This window comes from Panicum virgatum, chromosome 7K, assembly GCF_016808335.1.
Source record: "Panicum virgatum strain AP13 chromosome 7K, P.virgatum_v5, whole genome shotgun sequence".
Lineage (NCBI taxonomy): Eukaryota > Viridiplantae > Streptophyta > Magnoliopsida > Poales > Poaceae > Panicum > Panicum virgatum.
In genome coordinates, this window is record NC_053142.1 from 2,718,519 (window position 1) to 2,727,474 (window position 8,956).

Genomic DNA, 8,956 nt, shown 5'->3' on the forward strand with positions numbered 1-8,956 from the left:
CGAACGCGGCCGAAACAGAGCGAGAGGGAGGGAGATAAAAGGTCGGCGAGGTTCCTCTCACCACGGCGGAGCTCCGGAGCAGTGATGTCGTCGAGAAGGCGAAACGGAACGGCGGCGCGGCGAAGCTCCGAGAAGCTTCAACAATGGCGGCGGCGAGGGCTAGGTTTTTGCGAAGGCGGCGGCTTCGGTTCGATGGGGTTCAAGGGGGGGTCTAGGGGTGCTTATATAGGGGCGGAGCACGGCCTTGGCGTGCGGGCCCAAGGAACAAGGCGGAGCGGAGATCCCGGTCGGATTCGACCGTGAGTCCTGCTCGGACGGGGGAGGGAGACGCTCCCGACAGGCGGGACCCCCTTGGCAGCGAGATAGGGAGGGGGGAGGGGGCGCTGGGCCGGAACGGGCCGGGAGCGGGGAAACGGGCTGGCGAGAAGTTTTCTGGGCCGCGGAGAGAGAAAAAGAAAGGGAGAATGGGCTGGGCTGAAAGAGAGGGGGAAAAGAAAGCCTTTTCATTTTTCTGAAATGAAAACAAACTCTTTAAATTTAAATTCAAGCCCAAGGATTTGAATTTAAACTGAACAACAAGAAAATAAAGATGCAATCCAGCATGAAATGCACACACCTATTTTCCTTATATTTATTTTATGGCTAAATATTTTATTTGATTCCCGACATATGCTCTAAATTCAAGATAAATTAGATGAAACCTTATCGAGCCTACAATAAACCTAATCAAATTTACTTAGGTTCCTAATTCAAATTTACTTAGGTTCCTAATTTGAAAATACGGGTGTTACAAGCTGTTTGTGTTACACATGTTCCTACCAGCTCTCAGTACGCCGATATCTTCACCAAGGGCTTGCCATCGTCGGTCTTTGATGATTTTCGGTCCAGTCTCAACATCCAGGCTGCCGACGTTTCAACTGCGGGGGGTGTTAGACAAATAGATTGTCTGTCTTGCGTGTACTGGGCCCGGGCTGTGTCACGCCTAGGCCCATGGGCGGCTCATCCGAGCCTGCTAGATGATAGGGAGGACAATCTCGTGGGATCCTGTTTCTATAAACCCTAACCGAGATTGCCCTATATATGTACACCCTTGTATACCCTAATCCAAGGTTCTAAAAAACGCTAGACGCCAGGCGAACGCTTGCTTATGGTTTAGAGTTTTTTGTGATTAAACGTAGATTGAACATGATTAAACGTGTGTTGTGATTAAACGACACTGTGATTAAACGCAACGCTTGGCCACCGTTCAGCGTTTAATCAAGATTAAACGACGTTTAAAAACGTTTTTTAGAACACTGCCCTAATCATCAATCAATATACGCAATTATCATTGCCTACAGAACCAACTGAATTTGACTTCCAATCCTTTCTTCATTCACGCTCTGATCACCCACCATTGCAGTCTTAATTGAATAGGGTCAACTTCTCATATTCACTCCATAACCTACAAAATGCAATAGGCAAATGTGATTACCACTGCCTGAATTGAATAAGTTTCAATTCATTTCCTGAATTCTGAAATCCATAAGAAAATCAGATAATCATTTTGATGAATAGGATTTCACACGGCAACAAGAAATATTCAACTAAATTTCACTTCTAATCATTTCTTCAACCATACCATGATTAGATGCCTTAGACTGCCAAGACCTCTCCTACCAAGGTGACCAGCAGAAATCCTAGTACCAAAGAAGCAAGGATCATGATGGCAGTTGAGCTAGGACTGGATGGCCGTGTCCCACTAATAAGTTCATCACTGAAACTATATTGGCAAAAATGGGTGATAGCAAGTAATTCTTCAGAACAAATGAATTCTAGCTAACAATAAAATGGCAATTACAGCAGAACCTAGCGTTTTACACAATTTCTAATCGCTCTATTCAAGAACCATGACGACATAATACAGTCTAGCACACTGACATTAAAACAGATTACTTTTTGGCTCCTGATATGAACCATGAACAACAAACATTTTTTAGATGCACTGGAAAGAATAACATTGAAGAAAAGAACAATGTGGGAAAAAAAGAAGATATTAAAAATACAGGTTTATCAGAAATATAAGCTGCGAACAGGATCTGGTGAGTACCGCTGAGATTGGGCATACAAGTACGAGCACTACTTAAAATGGATTCTTGAGATGAAGACGGAGAAGAGCAAGGAGAAGTAGCTGCAAAGGCACCTGCAGTGTTTTTTGGTAGAACAATAAGGATGAACTGTTCCTTTACTAAATTGAATATGAACTGTTACAGGTTACATGGAATCAGGAATAACACAAATAGTCACCAGGTGCCTATCATACAAAATTATAGCAATTTGTAATACAGAGTATAACATAAGATGGACATAACTTTTGTAATACGGATCTATCATACCGATAATGTGAAAGTTGACGGCGTGATGGTTCTTCTCATCTTCCCTTGTGAAATTAAAGTACATCCTGCAAATCTGAACCTGGGTAATGCTCCTTTCAGATATATTGCTACGGCCAAACCTGAAAGGAAGAGGAAACAGAGGGATCTGAGATGCTTAACCTGATGTTTTGCAGATGCACAGTGTCTATCTGGTAGCCTAACTGCCGCTGGTGGCAAGGGGCCAAGCATTACCCAAGCCTGCAGCTACGACCTAGCTGTCCCTTCCCATTCTAGCGTACGGCATACCATCATCCTCTCCACCTTCACCCCTTCCCCTGCTGCAGGCACGTGGTAATATGGCTCCAGAGCCAGCAACTTGCTTGTCATTGTGCATCTGGATTAGCGCATTGGTGAAGAAAAATAACTCATGCCTCATAGGAGAGCCAGGCCGGGCTTGGCTGCTAGGGGATCTGATTCCACTCACCATCAGGTGTAATCGTAGCGCTGGGAACTGATTACATGGTAACCAATTACAGAGACCCATAATCAAACAAAAACTATCAAAATCGCTTTGCAGTGTGAGCTGATAACATTACAAAACAACAAACCAAACAACACTTTTAATATATTGCCAGAATGTTTCCTTTCTATTGTTGAGTATATATTGACTTGAATAGTACTTCTGTACTTAAACATGGAAAAGTTGCTGACTTTTGTTATTGCAAGAGTTAAACACCTATTGATATTGTGGCATGGAAATAGAAAATCAAACAGAAATCTATTGGCCAGGAAGCAAAGAACCAAAAATGAAAAACACTACCTGATGGCTAATCTCCTGGAGAGAAATCAACACAGTTATTTCCAGCATCAGTTTATATATCTTGAAGTTGGATAAGAAGCAAAGTTAGCTTTAGGACTAGAAAGAAGTGCCTTACATAATAATCTTCACTCCAATATAATCTGCTGCACACAGGAGAACATCTACTGGTTACTGACATTAAGAGTTCAGCCTTCAGACTTTTTATAGATTATATTAATTTAAATTCTAATTTGATGATGAAAAATGGATTATTTTTCTGTGCAAAGACTTGTATTCTATATTCATTACTACCTTTAGCATATGGTTAAACCTTCACCGCCCATGTTTGGTTAAAGTGATACGAATGTCTGAGTCTCTAAGACAGGTATTATCAGGATATTGGAATTTGAAATGTGATCCCGAACCGTGGCATACTTTTCTGGACAGTAAAAGTTATATTCTACCGACAGGCATGCTTGATGATACAAAATAGATAACAAGCAAGCTCTACGTCAGAAAGAAAGTAGCTGCTAAAATGAAAAGAGTAGACACTGGACTATCTAAACTCCAGAGGCTAAGTACTTCATTCTCATTGTAGCCACTCCATCATTCATTGCCTGACAATATTTTTCAGCAGTTTGTACGTCATAAAAGCTTGTTTCTTTTTTATCCAAATGCCTCTCGATCGTTCTGTGTCAGTTTGCTCAGATAACTTGAAAGAAGTTCATCTCTGCTAGCCTCCTCTTTCTCACGAGCATGCTCAAGCCTTGATCTACCATCTTGAAGCTTCCTAAGTCAGATATGGTGCCTCCTTTAAGCGTGCAATGAGATGCTTCACATTGAAACCCAGTTGCTGTAAATGCTGGGCTTTTTTCATCAAACGTGTAATTTCAGAAGCATGTGTATCACGTGATGCCTTGACAACCTCTTTAGCCAAGCCAACCAGCAAAAACCATAGTCCACTGTAAGCTAGATCTCCTAGAGCTTCGTCATCATTAACAAAACCTCTGTAATGTGGTTTCTGGGGAATGAGCTCAAAGAACAGAGGGTACTCCCTCATGGCTGCTTCAGCAAAAGGGTCATTGAAGCTTTTCTTCAGGTTCTCTCGCTTCCTTCCACTTATATCATCTTCATCTGCACTTTCCTCCCATTGCGAGAAAAGCCCAGAGCAAACAAACTCTTCTAGTTCTAGGACAAGTTGAATATTATGATCAGAGGCACTCTGTTCCTCATCGTCATCATCCAGATTTATTACTTCACATTTACTCTCGGGCTGTTCAAGAACAATGCATTCATCATCACTGTCGACTCGTGCCAGTTCGTCACATTTCTTAAAGTCAGAATTTATATCCTTTTGTAGGTCAGTGCATTTCTGATCTTCCCATTGCAATGGACTCCTTTCTGAGTTACTTCTGACTTTTCTTTTCTTCTTATTGTTATCCCCATCTTCCGCAATTTTATCTCCACTTCGTTTCTTGTCCTTTTTCCGTTTCGCTGAAGTAGTTCTGCTGTCCTTATCACAAGCTCTAAGGCCAAGGACAATCACCTTTGTTTCATTCTCAAGACTCCCATTATCCATTTGCCCCAGCTGCTTTTCTCCGATGTAACTATTGTGTCCTGTCCTGGTGGCTCGTGTAAATTGATCAAGTACTGGCACTGCACCACATTTCTCATTTACATTCAGATGCAATGAACTAGTCCCATTTTCATGGCCTCGTACCACCAAGCAACCATGTCGATCATCAACTTGATGACCGTCAAACTGCTCACCGCTGCACCATGCAACATAATCTTCACTAGGCATCCCATATCTACCAATACCTGGTATCCACATCTCAATTCCCTCAAAGTCAATCTCACCATCACTATACACAGGAGTAGCCTGATCATAACCAAACTGTCTCGCGACAAGATGAGGATTGTACAGCACCGAATCACCCATGCCATCGCCATGGAACCCGGTCAGCACTGCTTGACTGATAACAGCAATGTAGTCCAGCAACCACTCCGGCTTAGCTTTACCTCGACAGCTCACCAAAACCGTGTCGACGTCGAACCACTTGGGTTCCTTACAATTGAGGGAGTTGAACCGATAAGGCCTCCACTCGAAGCATGCTTCATCCTGCAATACCTGTAGAGCCTCATCGGGTGTGGTCGTCCTCTTCCTCTTGCTCCAGTGCAATACCCGGACATTGGAGACAGGGAACTGTGGCGCCTTGAGCTGCAGCGGGCTCAGCCTCTTGTAGCGCTCCCACATCCAGACCTGCAGCAGCCAGAGCGGCGCCCAGACATCCACACGGCCACTCACGCCATCGGCCGCAGCGAGAGTAACCACCTTATCCACATCCCCATACAGATTCGACACCATGGTCGGGCCAAGGGAGATGCGCTCGCCAAGGCTAAGCCTGGCGGCAAGCGCAATGGCGAGCTCCGGCAGCTCGCCACCCCTCGGCCGCATCGGCGGCGTGACAAAGAAGGCGAGCCAGTATGCGAGGAAGCCGAGGCGGCGCAGCTCGTCGTCCTCGCCTGGGCGTATGCCGCTGCCGTGGAACCACTCGAGCCACACCTCCAGCGACACGCGGCGCGCGGCGCGGGCGCATGGGTGGAGCTCCTTGATCTTCTCCCTCTCGACGACGAGGCGGAGGCGGAGGCCCTCCTCCTCCGGCGTGAGGGGCCGGTACAGCGGCGCGCCAGTGGGGGGCAGGCCAGCGAGGACGAGCGCGTCCTCAAGGGTGAAGGTGGCCGGGCCGGCTGGTAGGCGGAACGTTCGGGTACCCGAATCCCAAAACGAGAGCAGGGCGGAGAGGGCCGTGCGGTCGGGGGCGATGGCGGCGGTGGAGGCGGCGACGGCATCGGAGATGTCGGACGAGGCGAGCGCGGGCGTGAATGCGGGGTCGCGGAGAGCGGCGGCGACCCAGGAGGACCAGCGTGGGCATGTTGTGAGGTAGCGGAAGGAGAGCGGCGGGACGGCGAGCGGCGGCGAGGAGGCGGGAGGCGGCGGCGGCGGGGTTGGGGTGCGTGGGGGGAGGGGGAGGGGGAGGAAAGCGGGAGGTTTGGGATCGTAGAAGGGGTGGCCGGTGGAGGCCGGCATTTTCTCGGGTACGGCGGCGGACGCGGCAGATCGGAATGGCCTTGCTGTGGCCCGTGCCGCCGACGGCGGGAAGACACAGATGGGGGGGGGGGGGGGGGGGGGGGGGGTTCCGCGGGTCAGGGTAAGTCAAGGCTCAACCTCAACCCGCGCCTTCATTTCGGATGGAAAGAGTAACATAGTCTATACCTATTTCTAAAACGTGTTAGATTTCCAACTAAATTATGATATTGACATATGGACTTCAGAGCATCAATAAAAAATTAGCTAAAAATTCTACCTAAATGATAAGGTAAAAGACTAGATAAATACTAAATAGCTAGCTAAATGGTTGAGTAAACCAATAGATTAGCTAAAATCTTGCCTATCTATACTCGAATCATCTTCTTCCTCCAATCTTCCTCCTCCGGCTCGTCAGAGCCGCCCACCACCGCGCGCAAGCAGCAACAGCACCCCGGCAGGGGAGGAGCGTCGACACGAATCCAAGGCTGTAATGCGGGTCGTTCCCCTGGTTCGCGTTGCTGTTCACGGCGATGTGACTTGAGCTCGTCGGGTTCTCCCACGGCGAGGGCGGCGCTGATGATGCTGTTCAAGGTCGCCACGTCGCTAGGTGCGCTCTTCGGCAGCAAGATAGGGGACGCCCCGGTGGTTCAGGAACTCGGGCCGCATCATCCTCTTGCAGATCAGCTTCGGCTTCGCGATCCCCCTCACCGACGTCCTCCTCCTTGCCCTACCCAATGAGCCGTCTGTTGGCAGCCAAAATCAGCGAAGTCCGAGGCCGACCAGTTTGACGGGTCCAGTCAGACCGGTCTGTGCCTGTGTAATTCGAGTCTGGTTAGATTTATTTTGGAGAGTCTATTTGTAACCCGAATTGGATGGGGTACGTCCTCCCCGGCCTATAAATATAAAGGCATGGCCGATTGAGGTCCTTCTACCCAATCGAACCAATCAATCTACTTTTTTTTTTCTCAAACCCTAACTTTTCCAATCTTGTGTTGTTCTTTGTTCGTCTCTACGGTGTTCAAGGGCGTCTTGAGTGGCCTGCCGACCTCAAAACAACCCTAGATCTGCGAGCTCTGACAAGGTCCCTCCCGAGCTCGTGGTTTTAGGTCTTCGCGAAGCTTTCTGCGCCCGACCGGTCTGACCGGTTGGTGCGACCAGTCTGACCGGTCGCCGGAGTTCTTCGCTGGTGTTCAGATCATTGCGATCCTGCGCATTCTAGTGCTTGTGTATTAGCCAATTCTGCGTCAACATACTTTTTGGCGACTCGGACAAATCTGCATCCATCGGTTACAATGGAAGGTGAAAAGCCCATCCCCACCAAGGTAGATTCCCGTGTACATGGTATTTATCCACGAAGGCCATGTACAACCCTAGACTTGTACATGGCCTTGCCGTGTCCCATGCCGCCGAGGGCGAGAAGATACAGATTGGGTGGGGAGAGGGAGGGAGGGAGGCTGGGGTTTTTGGGTGGGGTCCGCAGGTCAGGGTCAAGTCAAGGCTCAACCGCTCAACCGCTCAACCTCAAAGCGCGTCTTCATTCGGAATAATATTAATAATAGAATAGGAAAAATTGGTTCGGTAGCATCGAAAGATTCCGACTTCCATAAAACACCATCGAAAACGTTCATCCTGTAAAATACCACTAAAAGATGCAAACGTAACCCAAAAATATAATTCTATTAGATTTCATCTACAGCTCTGTTAACTTGAACATAAATACCCATTGCCCGCGCCTTGTCCTCCTCGCTCCTCCCCACCAGCTTCGCCGCAACGATGAGCGACTTCGGCCGTGGCATCTAGGGACTCCACCTCCTCGAGGTCGACCTGCAAGCCTTCAATTGCACGCTAGAAGTGTGTTAGTGTTTTACCGTCAAACTTACCTAGGGATACCCTAAGGTAGTAGATTGCTCGTAGGTGGTCGTCGAGATCAGGAACACGATGCGCGCAAGCAACACGAGGATTTAGACAGGATCGGGCTGCAAGTTGTGTAATATCCTATGTCCTGTTTGGTGGAATGTATTGTGTTGACACTCACTAATGACCATTTCTAGGGCTCAACTTGATGAGAAAATCATGAGAGTTTGCATTTATTACATGCATATTTATTCAAATAAATCCCTAAATCACATTTTACCTTTAGGAATATGCAAGATGTGTTTTTGAGCTAATATGCAAGTTGCAAGCACACTTTGGCGCAACAGAAAATCACTGAAAATATTAGAGCGCAGATTTAGGCTCAAATGGACCAAGTTTAGCCCAAGAACCAAGCCAAACCCAGCTTAGACAAGCCATGCCACATCTTTTGGACAAGAGGAGGCCCAGACAAGCCCAACCCCAGCAGTTGGGGGCGGTTGGCACCCTGGGTGGGTGGGTCCCACCGCCTTAAGTCTTCAACGTGGTAGCTCCGCATTGGTCCTAAACGTCGGTTCTGCAAGGTAGAGCTGCTGCAAGGCCGTGGTTCCCTCCTATAAATACATGGGAGGGGGTAGAGATTAGAACACACACACCACACCTCTCACTTACCTCAAGGCATTCTTGTTTAGTCTATAGGCTTAGTGGAGTTTAGGAGAAGTCTAGGAGTCATCGAGTCCCCAGAGTTGCTCGTGAGTTCTGGTATGGGTTCATTGAAACGAACTGGGTTTTCGAAAGGAGAACCCGACTCCTTGTATCATCATAATAGTCCCTGTATCAGTAGCTATCACATACATAACT

At 47.7% G+C, this 8,956-nt stretch overlaps 1 pseudogene; it reads right to left on the minus strand.

Moving 5' to 3' along the window:
- Positions 1–3,539: 3,539 nt before the first annotated feature.
- LOC120639564 lies at positions 3,540–6,315 on the minus strand (annotated as a pseudogene).
- Positions 6,316–8,956: the final 2,641 nt, after the last annotated feature.